Source organism: Pipistrellus hanaki (genome assembly GCF_964339955.1).
Source record: "Pipistrellus hanaki genome assembly, chromosome: 3".
In the NCBI taxonomy this organism is placed as follows: Eukaryota; Metazoa; Chordata; class Mammalia; order Chiroptera; family Vespertilionidae; genus Pipistrellus; species Pipistrellus hanaki.
Window position 1 is genome coordinate 128,800,752 of NC_140505.1, and position 13,862 is coordinate 128,814,613.

A 13,862-nucleotide genomic window follows, 5' to 3' on the forward strand; every position below is an offset into this window, starting at 1 on the left:
AGATTGAAGATGTAGAGAAGAAGAAAACTAAAGGGGGTGGAAGTGGGTAGGACAGGAATCAAGAGTTGAGTGTAGACAAGATCAAATTAGTCATCTAAGTAGAAATGTCAAGCTGGATATGCAAGTCTTGAATTCTGAGAGTGAAGTCCTGATTAATTTGAGACTTCAGTTCAGAAAAGTAGAAGAGAAGAGGATTGAGCATGGGCCATCCTATGTAGAGAGGTCGGGAAGATGAAGAGAAATAAGCACAGGAGAATGGAACAGGAGTGGCCCATGAGTGGAAAGCAAAACTAAGAAAGCATGGCATCCTGCAAGCTGGGAGAGGAAAGAATATTGGGGAGAGATACCCCGTTCAGTCACCTACCTTTTCTACACTGGTGTCCATTTAAGTTGCTTCTTATTTTTAACTATTATGTTGCAAAGAAAATCTTTGCATCTATTTTTTTTTTAATTCATTGCTATTGTTTCATTAAGATAAATTTCCAGGTGGTAATTACTGGGTCAAAAATCATGAACATTTTTAAGACTCTTGACAGTACTCCATTGCTTAAAAAAAAAAAAAAAAAAAAAAAAAAAAAAAAAAAAAAATCAATTTACCAGGACACTAGTAATGCATAAATGATTAAGTTATATTGTAACTTTGTTAGAGTTATGGCATATATCTTGAGGCCATAGTTCATGAAATCTGGGAAGTATTTCCACTACTCTTATTCTAACAGACTATTAGCTCCTTAAAGACAGAGATCATGTTTAATTACCTTCATTTCCTCCCATTTTTTCAGACCACATACTTTACTAATTATAATAATCACAGCAATCATTTATCTGCAATTCCTCTTTATCAAATCACTAACGGCCCAATGCACATGCGTGCACAAGGGGAGTAGGGGTGGGAGGGGTGGGGAGGTGTCCTTCAGCCAATCTGGGGCCCATCAGAGGATGTTCTACTGCCGGTTTAGGCCCAAACCACAGGGATCGCACCTAAACTGGCAGTCGGACATCCCTTTCACAATTCTGAAATGCTTGCTCCTAACTGCTCACTTGCCTGTTTGCCCCTAACCTGCTTCTACCTGACAGCCTGATCACTCCCCGATCGCTCCCGCACCAGCCCTATCACCCCTAACTTCCCTCCCCTGCAGGCCCGATCTATTGACAACCTGGGGACAGTCATCCTGTGGTGGCCATCTCGTGACAACATTGGGGTGGCCATCTTGTGATGATGTAAGGGTGGTCATCTTGTGACAATGTGGGGTGGCCACCTTGTGAGGGTGTGAGGGTCAATTTGCATATTGCCTCTTTATTATATAGGATAATGTCGTGCCTATGCTGCAGTGGGGAGGATCATCAACTATGGCATCAAAACAACTTATATTTGAATCCTAGATTCATTCCTTGGGCTTTGCTTAAAATACTTTCGTTTCCCATCAGTGAGAAGATGAATCCTATCTCTGCTTTATAAATCATGGTGAGGTTTGAAGTATCTGTTAAATCCCTAACACAGAGTAGGAACATTTTGAAGGAAATAGTGGAACTTTTATAACTTTATATTTATCATAAAATACCTTGTGAATATATAATTTTTTAAGACAGGAAGAAAAAAATCCCTCATGAAACATACCTTTCTCTACAGCCCATGTAGTTCTCATCTTACAGTTTTGCTAATTACCATGAAAATAAATCCGCATGAATTTCAATTCTAGTAAACTGTCGAAACAGCAAGCACCATGGCTACCTCTTGGGAGCACATAGGCTGCTACAGTAGACCTGGGATCAGCAGTGTCTCTAGAAATAGTACCAGGCAGTTACCCCCAGGTGACTCAATGAGGCTCCGTCTCAGCGCTCGAGCTTAGAAAGCTTTATGATTAGCCCAGCTTGCTATGGTGAGGAAATAATACAAAGGACAGTACAAATGGAAGTCAAACTCAGCACAACATTCCGTCAATTTCCAAACAGGTAAGAGAAAATCTTTTATGACATAAACAGTGCAAGGTTAGGAGACTGATGTCTGCATCTGTTCATGTGCACAGATAAAGTGAGTCAGCCAAGAATCGTCATGATATCTAGAGAAATAGCCTCCAAGTATGAAGTTAAAAGAAAATGCCATGCAATTAATTCAAAATCTCTAAACCGTAAAGAGCCTACCAGAAGTTTCTCGTAAAATTTATATCCATCCTAAAGAGAATAGAATTACAAATATATCCACTTGGACAGAACTGAAAATTTTCATAAAACATAGTGGGTGGTGGTGCAGTTATCGTCTTTGTTTTGTTTGATCTACTTCCTGTACTGACATTGGGGAGAAGATGGCCACTTGCATTTGTGATAACTAGGTAGGGAAAGGAGAGGTTATGGAGAACTAAGTCACTCAATCTAGACATTACTTTGATAGCAGCATCATGGGGACCCTGCCTTTGCATTCAGACTTCCCTAAAAGACTAGTCAGTATCTTCCATTGCAATCGGATGTGGGGGACCATAAATGAAAGTTGGTGACATGAGACATCCCTGAACTAATTCCCAGCCAGGGACTTCAGCTTTGTTGTTTTCCACCAGTAAACCAGGAGCCTTCTTATTGAAGTTTGCTGTCCTCATAAGCTTTGTGGCTCTCATTAAGAATTATGTATGAATTCATTAGTTAATTTGTATGGAAAGTGCTATCCTCGGGTGGAAACCCTCAGAATGTTTAGTTCACTTACGTTTGTTTCAAGAAGTATGTATTGGTTTCCCTCTGTGTTCTAGGCATTGTGTGAAGTCATGGGCAATACAGTTAAAAATAAGAAGTTAGTTTGTGTGTTAAAAATAATATCGTGGTTCTGATGTTGGTACAAAGTTAAAGGTAATTCTGATTGTATTTGTGGTTGCAGATGATGAGTAACAATGTCAAAAAGAGTGCATCTGGTGTTTTCATCCATCTTAATAATAAAATTGGGTTAACTTCCTGTCTGATTCAATATTGCAGAAAACAGTAATCAAGATGGCCCAAATATATCATTTGATTCAAGAAGTCAATCTCTAATTGCCATAAAATATAGGGCTGTCAGATTTTTTTTTTAGATTTTTTTTTTTTTAGCGTATTTGTAGTGTGAAACATGAGCAAATAATAATCCCAAATGATACCTTGGCAGTAATTTCAACGTGGGATTTTTTAACAGCAAAATTTTAGACTAAAGTGAAATAAAAGTTTTCAGTGATGTTCTTTTCATGCCCAGTGGGTATATCCTTTGTAATAGGAAGAGTCTTAAGAAAGACGTGGCTTGTCAATTTTGTTCACCCAAATATCTTTCTGTACAGCTTCCACAATCTTACATTTATTTGTTTAAATAGGGAGCGTGAATTACCAATTTGACAATTGATTCTAGATTATGTTGTACAAAATTAGCCATTTCTATAGGGAAGTGTAACAGGAGCAATTAGCTGTATATAGTCTCCTTTGTTTTTCTGATCAATCCATGTACTTCTATCTAACAATCTAATAATTATATCAGAGATCTAGCAATCGTAATACCATGGCGCCAGTCATAATCAAAGAAAAGCAAGAGTATACTGGGAGGGTTAGGAAGTAATAACAGGATGGCTTTGGCACAGTCACACTGTGCATTAAAGCTATGCTGCAGACAACATACTCAGAGTCTTTTCAGGAAATGAGATGGTTTTCGGGGTGCTAATCACTAAAATAGCACATTGTGGAAAATTGTATGCTTATTATTTTTGCCATCTCCTCCTGCATGATGAATAAAACCACAAGAACATTGACAATGACTTAGTCCACCTCCCTTTTAATTACACAGATAATTGTTAATTCTCACTCCGATAGAAAAGTCAAGATTCCCAAAAAGAGAAGTTGAAAGGACACTAAATCATAGAGTTTTTATTTTCACCTCAAAATCACATGCCAATAGACGCATTTCATTTTATCGTGTTTCTTGGGGAACTGGGCAGTTCACCAGAAGAGTGGAGCACAGAATCCTATTACAGCCATTGAAGTGAAACATAATCCACTTCATGGAGAGAATCAAAATAAACTAAATTTGTAACATCCTTCCGTGGAGCTTTAGACTCCAAACCACCCTTGTGACGGGCTGCTTCAGAGCCTGTGGTCTCCCTGCCGCCCCACAGCTCGGGTGTTTGCATGTACAGTCGAAATTCCCGAAAGAATGTATTCCTGCTGATTGAGTATAAGTACATAAAAGTAAAAGGGAGCCATCTCCTTCTTTTGTCCACATCTGGGGCCTGTGAGGCTGGCTAATTTCTTCATTTTTTTAAGTGGAATTTGCATATTGGTGGCTTGGGACAGTCTCCATTCCTGACCAGAAAGCTCAGTGCTTGGGGAGTGGAAGGGTGACGACTTTACCCTTGGACATCCATTTCCAAGCCTCCCTAAAGGTCACTGAGGTCAGTTTGGTTGCAATTCTTTTTCTTTTTCTTTTTTTAAATATATTTTATTGATTTTTTCCAGAGAGGAAGGGAGAGGGATAGAGAATCAGAAACAACGATGAGAGAGAAATACCAATCAGCTGCCTCCTGCATACCCCCCGCAGAAATGTGCCCGCAACCAAGGTACATGCCCTTGACGGGAATCGAACCCGGGACCCTTCAGTCCACAGGCTGACTTTCTATCCACTGAGCCAAACTGGTTTCGGCTGGTTGCAATTCTTACTGGATAGCCAATCAGATGTCTCCTCTGTCCTTTCAGGAAAACTGCATGAATGGAATGGTTAGGGCTGTGATGATTCGAGTTTGTTATCTTGATCAGACTGGACGGAAAAACCTGAATTTGTCTGACCTCATTTTTCAGGCAGCATTCGCCTGAGAGCTGGGCTTTGTCCGTGCAGGGTTTCTGCCTGGCCCCAATGCCTGCCTTTTTTGACTCAGGCTTTGGGCTGCTGTGCTCTGCCTCCAGCATGAAAAATGCTGGAGGAAAGGGAGGGGGAGGAATAATTGATGGGAGACTGACAGATAACACAGGAACAAGAATAACAGGGAAGAAATAACAGTACAAGGCAGAAAACATAATCAGCGGAGATGAATGTGGAAATTTCTGTTGACTTGAACATATAATAAGGAGACTTGAAAACTCTGTGAAAAGCAAGTAACTTGCTATTATATTTGTTTACTGTACCCAGGATAATATCTGTTTGTGGTTGAATCATGATTTTTTTTCCCCCTCCTGTCTCTGAAAAACTTTGCATTAAACCTCTACTTTCTTCTCCTTTATCCATAGACATGTCTGTTTTATGAAAAATGTTTTTACAGGTATACATGGACCCACAAAAGCATATAGTATAAGAATGGTAGCATCATAAGAGTATATAGAGTGTTATTTTATAACTTACAGAAGCCTCATCTCCTCCAGAGGTTTTGTACCCAGAAAAGTCAAGACCTTCACCATTCCATGATCCTGAGGATGGGGGCTTAGTCCAAATTATATAGACTTTAAAGTGTACACAAGTTCTTTATTTAATTGCTAAATATTAGGAGTCTTAAAAGACAAAAGAGGCAGTGTTTTACAAAAAAAAAATGTTATTAGGGGATATGAAAGGGAATGCTAATTAAGTGGTAACATTAAAATAGAGATGAGAAATTAATGAAATGAAGAAAACTAGGTTATGACAAGTGTTTTAAATGAGTAGGCTCTAACTCGCTAAACTTAACTCTGTTTCAATCTTAATATTTAATTGGTATTCATAGAGGGGGAAAAGTAAAAGAATGAATATCAATTTAATTCCGTATCTAAATTAAATACGTAGTGTTTGAGGTTCGGGTTCCCCCAGCCGTGGTGCCAAGGGCATGCAGGGAGTAAATGGCAGCTGCGGCTCTGAAATCAAAGAACACTTTTAAACGGTGTCATTTTGATCTTAAGCCTCAAATGTATATTCTCTCCAAAAAGTATATCACGTCAGCAAAACCAAATTGTTCTAGCCATTGCCTTTTTCACTGACCTAGATTTCCTGATTGGCTTTGGGCTGAAACTCCTCGGAAGGGGTAACCATCAATGAGAGCAAGCACAGGAGGCTCAATCAGGCCACTCGTTTAGCGTCTCCACGTTATTACCGTTCTAGCAAATAAATAAAAGGGCCTTCATTTAATCAACAAAATAGCTACTCGGTCTCCCTTGGTACTGAGCATACAGAGAAGTAGGTCATTTAACTAATTGTTTTTGACATTGACATTGAGTGAATTCACATCTATAAGCAGAGTTTAGGGAGGACTTTTTATCTCCCCGTTTGAGTAGTTTTATGTCTAATAAATCATGTGATCCTCAGAAGCCCCATGAAAGGGATGGAGTTATCATCCCCTGTTTCTTCATTTGGAGAAACTGGGGCTCAGAGAGAGTTAATTATTTGACCAAATCCACTCAGCCCAGGATTAAATCCAAGTCTTTCTTACTCACTACCCCAGGCTCTTGACTATTACATTATAGTATGGCAAAGTTTTCTTACTTGGTATTTGCTTACCTATTTGCCACTTCCAAACACACAAACACAATTATTTTAGGGTTTTATTTGGTCTCCCTAGCAGTTAGAAAACAGAGCTGGCAAAAACTTTTGAATGTGTGAGTTCAAAATAAATAAATAGATGTGTGAGTTCATAATTAATGAAGCTCCTGAAAATCTATCTCCCCTATCCACAAGGACATACCTTTCCAAACAGGAAATTTAGATAACTTTTCCTAATCACTACCAATATTCATTCAGCTTCCTTATTAGTTATTTTAATTAATTAGCTGATCAATTGATTTAGTGGTTCATACCCACAACAGAGCAAGGATATGAAATAACTCATGAAGTTGCAATTGTTTTCAAAATGTCTCCAAACATTATTCTGACCAAAATTCTAATATTGTTACTGTATGTCTTCAAAGGGATAGCTTATAACAGTGTAAGGGTCTTAAGAAGAAATATTATTGCCAAAACTGGTTTGGCTCAGTGGATAGAGTGTCAGCCTGTAGACTGAAAAATCCCAGGTTCGATTTCGGTCAAGGGCATGTACCTTGGTTGTGGGCACATCCCCAGAAGGGGATGTGCAAGAGGCAGCTGATCGATGATTTTCTCTCATAGATGTTTCTAACTCTCTATCCCTCTCTCTTCCTCTCTGTAAATAATCAATAAAATATATTTTTTTTAAAAAAGAAGAAAAAATATTATCATTAGATTCATAAACTAAAATTAGCATCAATGACATGCTAATTTTAGTTTATGATTATCAATTGTGCTAACCCTTACAAACTCGTTAAATAACCCATAGGCAGTAAAAGAAAGGCTATGGAATTGTACATCATGGACCCATATTGGTATCAACTGAACTTGCACTTTCAAGTGAGGTCCGAGGACTCAGTCTCCCAATGAACTGAGGACCACATTTTGAGAATTACTACTTGAAGGCCACCAATTATTTCTCATCGACACATCCAACAACCTTTTCTTGGTCTGCATTTTTCTTAACCTTCAGCAGCATCTGGCAATGTTGGCAAACCTCTTCTGACAATTATACTCCTGACGTCCATACAGCCACACATCTTGATTCTCCTCTGACCCTTCTACCTCTGTAGATAGTCATGCCAAAATCAAAGCCAACTGAGAAGAAAGGTCTTCAGCCTTTTTGCCTTTTGAGCTGGAATGAGGGGCGTGCAATGTCTGGCTCTGTGGGGGCCTGTGCTGGCATTTGAGCAGGCCACGAAGTAGCCCCCGCTCCGCCCTGCCTGGAAAGACCGAGGAAGCAGACCTGTGGGGATGAAAGTGTCAGCTTCATTGCTGAGAGAGCTGCTGGAGATGTGACTTAGGAGCATTACAAATGACTCCCATGTTTGCCTCTCCTTTAGCAGTACCCTCCAGTCACAGGAACACTGGCCAGCTGTGAGCTCCCATGCAAGACAGAGCCTTTACAGCCCACTCTACTCCTGCAAAGACAGGTTATATGCTTTTGCCAGGCAGGCAGACCCCAAAAGAAAGCACAGAGCTACTCCTGTCCTGGTTTGTCATGCCCAAAGCACCAGTTACACTAGTCACTCCTCCTATCCTGGAGAGAGTGAGAAGGGGAAGAATCCAGGAATATTTCTGCATTGGAGCTGCCACCACACAGAACAAACACATAGTTTTTTCCTAACATCATGGAAAGAGGAAAGACATAGTATATGATCATGATAGCATCACATTAGTATAAAGTTAGGATAATTTGTATAAAGTATATATTTAGTGTGTGTGCGTGTGTGTGTGTGTGTACATAGGTGTGTACATTATATCACCTATGCATTAGAAAATAGCTAACACTATAACCTCCACAATGTTATCTCAGGGTGATGAGATAAACTATTATGAATAATATTTCTTTTTTCTAAATCTTTTATCATAAGCATATTTAATTTTCAGAAAAATTAATTTTTAAGCTCTCAAATTAGTTATAACATACAGACACCTATACTGATTAAGTTTGAGTTCAATTTACAATCAATATAGCACACTACTGCCCTGATTTTTCTCAGTGGTTAGAGCACTGGGCCTCCCACTGAAAGGTCTCTGTTTTGATTCTCTATCAAGTGCAAATACCTGGGTTGCAGATTCGATCTCCAGCCCCACAGCCCCAATCAGGGGATCTGTGAGAGGCAACCAATCAATGTGTCTCTCACAATCATGTCTCTCTCTCTCTCTCTCTCTCTCTCCCCCCTCCCTCCTACATTCTCTAAAAAAAATCAATGGAAAAAGTTTCCTCAAATGAGGATTAACATCAACCATATATATATATATATATATATATATATATATATATATATATATGTTTTTTAATATATATATGGCATACTACTCAGAAAACTAATATTGCTTTCACCAATTAGAAGCAGATTTCAAAAACCTAATATAAAATAAACAGATTTCTTTTTCCCCTCCTGAATGGTGAAGTAAAGTATCAGAGACATATTAATTATAAATCAAACACTAATTGTGTTAAATCAATGTTGTATGTGTGTGTTTTAATGGTTAGACCTTTCAGGTAAACCATTCAATTATCTCCTCAAGAGCAGAACCTTGCTTTTTCTATGCCTACCATGGCACTCACTCATACTCTCCCACTTAGCAACTACACGGGGCTGATTATGAAGGTTCACGTATTCCTTCACTTCACAGAGATGCATTAAATACCTCTGTATGCCAGGTGCTATTCCAGGCCCAGAAGCCACAGGCCAACAAGGTCCCACACTGATGGGGCCACATCTTAGTAAAAGGGGGACGGATGTACAGCAAACAAATCAACGAGTAACTGCCACATGTTAATAAATACTGTAAGGAAGATAAGGATATTCCAAGAGTAAGAGGAAATAACTACATAACATAAAGTGTTGCCTGGCTGGTGTGCTCAGTGGATAGAGCACTGTCCTGTGCACCCGGAGGTCAGGGTTCAATTCCCGGTCAGGGCACATGCCTGGGTTCCAGACTCGATCTCCATTGTGAAGCATGCAGGAGGCAGCGGATCCATGTTTCTTTCTCTCTCATTGATGTCTCTATCTCTCTCTTTCTCCCTTCCCCTCTCTCTAAAAATCTATTAAAACATATTTTAAAAAATAAAGTGTTTAGAGAGAAATACAAGGGATATACAATTACATAATTTGTATCCTTGAAGATGAACCAAAAATAATTTTTAAAAAAATGTTTCAAATATAACAGGAAAAAAATATTTCTTAAATAAACGTCTGGGATCTGACCCTAGCGGCCCCCAGCAGCCCGGCCCCCAGAAGCGGATCCAGAAGGAACTGAGTGACCTGCAGAGGGATCCTCCTGCCCAGTGGTCTGCATGACCTGTGGGAGGTGGTTGGTTGTGCTGGCAGGCCACCATCGTGACAGACCTTACCCAGGAGGCATTTTCTTCCTGAACATCCCCTTTCCCTCAGATTATCCGTTCAAACCCCCAAAGGTTGCTTTCCCGACCAAAATGTCCCACCCCAACATCCACAGCATCCACAGCAACGGCAGCACCTGGATCGATGTCCTGCAGTCCCACTGGTCTCCATCACTGAAGGGTCTGGGGTGCTCTTCTCTGTCTGCTCCCTGCTCTGCGAGCCCAACCCTACTCACACCTACAAGCCCAACAGAGAGAGATACAACACACTGGCGAGGGGGTGGGCGCAAAAATATGCTGTGTGAGTGCCGTGAAGGTGACACAGGGGACCCTGCTCAAGAGAAGCTGAGCCCCTGGCTGAGCCTCCCAGAGGGCGGCATCTCTCCCGCGAGCAAATGCGGGTGCCACTCCCTCAAGCCGCAGCCTGTTGGTGCGGCTCAGTCCGCGTGGCTTTGACGCCATCCCATCCTGATGCCAAAGCAGCAGTCACCGTTAGATCTGCAGCCTCCTCGCTACCCTGGAATCAGTCCCTCCGCCCGACTCACTGCTGGTCTTGTGGGGGACAGCGTGCCATCACCTCCCCTGCCCCGCCTCACTCATGGTCACACCACACAGCCTGGCCCTCACCTGCTGGGACTCAGTGTCAACCTGGGCGTCCAGGGCAGCACGGGCAGGCGTTCCTCACATCCTGCCTGCCATAAACCACATCCCAAGGCGTCTCAGCTCCTCCCAGGAGGCTCCAGGGCATTGGGAAGTGTCCCCACACCAAGAAGCAGCCAACAATGTTAGGACAGAGAGCACAGAGCACCCAGGAGATGGCTGTCTTTTCAGAAGCGAGGCTTGGAGAGATGGGGCTCTTGCGTTTCCATGGGAAGAGGTGTTCCACCACCTCCTTCCCTCCACGGGGGCCTACACTAAATCCAGTGCGTGCCACCCACAGACGAGAGCACAGGGGCAGGGAGGGACTTTTAAACGTAAATAAAATATAATTCACACATAACCCTAAGAGAGAGAGAGAGAGAGTCTGGAATCTGTGGACTTTAAGGCCACACCATGTTGCATGAACTATCAACCCAAAGAAATATCCAAGTGAAGTTTAAAGATAAACATTTCAATGAGATTACAGGCAAAAAAAAAGAAAGTTATCCTCAAGACAGACTAGCCTCAGGCTAGAGCATTTTTCATAACAGCATTCAATGCCACAAGGTATCGGAATAATAGCAGAATTCAAAGGTAAAAAAGAAAAAATAACAATTGAATCAAGAATTCAATATCCGGCCAAGATGTTATTTATTGTCAACGGCACCATAAACGCATTCTCAAACATATAACACCTCAGAAAATACGGCACTCCCGAGCCCTATTTGGGAAAAAAAAAATTGATAATGAAATTCAGCTAAATAAGAGATGTGTCAAAGTAAAGGATTCAGAAATGGTGACATCCTTCAAAAAAAGAAAGAGACTGATCGTGAGCACTGGATCCATTTGAACATATAACGGAACTTTAGAAATGATAATCAAAGAAATCATTCATCAGAATAAATAATGCTAACACAACCCCAATGTCTTAGTGACTTAATTTAAGAAAAATTTACTTTTAACTCATGTCACTGTTTAATGAGGGGGTGGGCAGGGTCTCTTCTTTATGCAGAGCTACAGGGTCTCAGAACCTTTTTTTGTAAGACTCTGTCATTTTTAATAGAATCATGGGATCACCCAGGAACCATCTAGCCTGCAGACAGAGGAAACAGAGAAAGAGTAGACAAGGCACCTTCTTTAACTGCCTCGACTGAAAATGTCATTTTACTTTTACTTGCATTCATTGATGAGAAATATTAGATGGCTCCACCTAGATATAAACAGGCCGAGTTTCCAGGAGGAGACAATATTTTGGTGAGGGGCCTCAGAAAATAATGTCAATGTAAAACATAACGATGGAAAAAAAATAATATAATTATTAAAACTGGGAAATGACAATGAGGATGGGTGGAAAGAGATGTATATTTTCTCGTTTTTCATAGTAGATAGGAAGTTAAAAACTTTCTAAAGTTTATAAATTAAGAAATAACCATTTTTAAATATTAACATATAATATTTAATATTACAAATATAGACACTGGAAGAAAACATGTAGAACAACAACAAGGACAAAAGACCATACAGCAAAAGATAGAAAACTAAAAAAGGAAAAACAAATAAAATAACATAAAGTAATATATTTATATCACTTAAGGCAGTGTTTCCCAAACTTTTGACATATGTGTACCCCTTCTATAATTTTCATGACGCTGAGTACCCCTCGTACTCATGAGAACATAGAATTAGGCGCAGCTAAGCACGGTGCAGTGCATATCCCCACCAAACTCCGGTGCAACAACTATCCCCACCAAACTCTTCCAGTACCCCTGGGGGTACGAGTACCACACCTTGGGAAACACTGACTTAAGGTAACAAAAGTGAATGGGATAAGCTAACCTGTTAAAAATAAGGAAGGCTGGCAGTGTGGCTCAGTGGTTGAGAGTTGGCTCAAGTGGTCACTGGTTCAATTCCTGGTCAGGGCACATGCCTGGGTTCAATCCCGAATAGAGGGTGTGCAGAAGGCAGAGAGAGGGAAAGATGCTTCTAGCTCTCTATCCCTTTTTCTTCCTTTCTGTAAAAATCAATAAAAGTATATATTTTTTTAAAGCAAGGAATTATTGGATAAGAATCAAAACATATTTGACAATAATATATTTTATGAACATAGAACTATATCCTAGATATGTAAATAAGTGGGAAAAGCAGGAAGTGGAACAACTGATATAGTTTGATCCTGTTGTATTTAATAGTAATATAGATGATGTGTAATATGCACATATTATTTGTATATTACATATACACAGACAAAATTTAGAAACATCAAAAGAAATAGCTATGCTATTTCTGAGGACAAGTATACTTTCACTTTTTAACTCTATCTTCCTATATCTTAAAATTTTTTTGAAATAAGTATAAATATTACAAAAATTTAAAACAAAGTTAACTGAAGTGTAATTCAGAGTGCTATTAGAGAACTGAAAGATCAAGCACAGGAAGGGCCAGGAGGCCATGGGAGGCTGACAGAGTGGTCCTTGAACTGAGTCTCCAAGAAGGAAGGTGCCCATCTCGTGACCTCCAGGTGCACTGACACCCTGTGAAAAGGGCGTGGCGTGTGGAATGCTAACACAACCCCAATGTCTTAGGAGCAGCCCAAGGTACATGGTGGAAGGGCTGGGAGGTAAGACTGGAAGGAACCATGGAGTCAGAATTTTTCACTAGAAAATGAGATTTCCTCAAAGTGTTTGAAGCAAAAAAAGTGACTTGACTGGGCTAGCATTTTGCACAGATTACGATGCTGTCCATTCTGCGAGTGAGTTAAAGACCGCAGTCCAGATAAACATGGTGGTGGCCTATGATGGTGGAAATATAGATGAAGAGAAGATGGATTCACACTCAAGAGATACTTAGACAGAACTTGATAATGGGATGTCATGATGGTGGGGTGACACAGAAGGAAAAGAGAGTTAAGTCAACAGGACTTCCAAATATGGTACTTCAGGGGCAAAGTGGGGGGATTGGAGGATATCTGTAATACTGTCAACAGTAAAAATCATAGTAAAATAAAATATAAAAATTAGAAGTAAATTTGTGGATGAGGAGAGGGAAAATGTAAGCTCAGTTTGGGCACCACTGGGTTTGCAGGATGGAACATTCAGGTAGAGGGAAAAGGTGAGGATGTGAAATATGGAAATGAAAATCTCTAGTTTGTAAGTAACAGCAGAGGACAATACAGAGAATTATAGAAGGGACTGAGTGATGGCATAAATGCCTCCCAGGAGTCAGGGTTTTCTACAAGATTCAAAGACATAAACAGAGAAACTTTTGCTTTCATTCCTGGAGATCACTTGCCAGTCTATAACTGCTCACCAAGAATGGAGACAAAGATTCCAGGTAGCAAAGAGGACACAATAAGGTTAGCACGAGGTGGGTGGAATCCTCCTGACAGGCTTTGGTCCT

The 13,862-nt window shown here is 40.4% G+C and overlaps 1 protein-coding gene and 1 pseudogene across 7 annotated transcripts in view; both read left to right on the forward strand.

Annotated features, from left to right (window-relative positions):
- Positions 1–13,862, forward strand: part of PTPRR (protein tyrosine phosphatase receptor type R) — a 267,828-nt gene that overhangs the window by 136,231 nt on the left and 117,735 nt on the right. The window lies entirely within an intron of this gene.
- On the forward strand, positions 1,910–10,245 carry LOC311618639 (ubiquitin-conjugating enzyme E2 D4-like; annotated as a pseudogene). The gene is made up of 2 exons: positions 1,910–1,953; positions 9,699–10,245. The product of its transcript is annotated as a ubiquitin-conjugating enzyme E2 D4-like (transcript).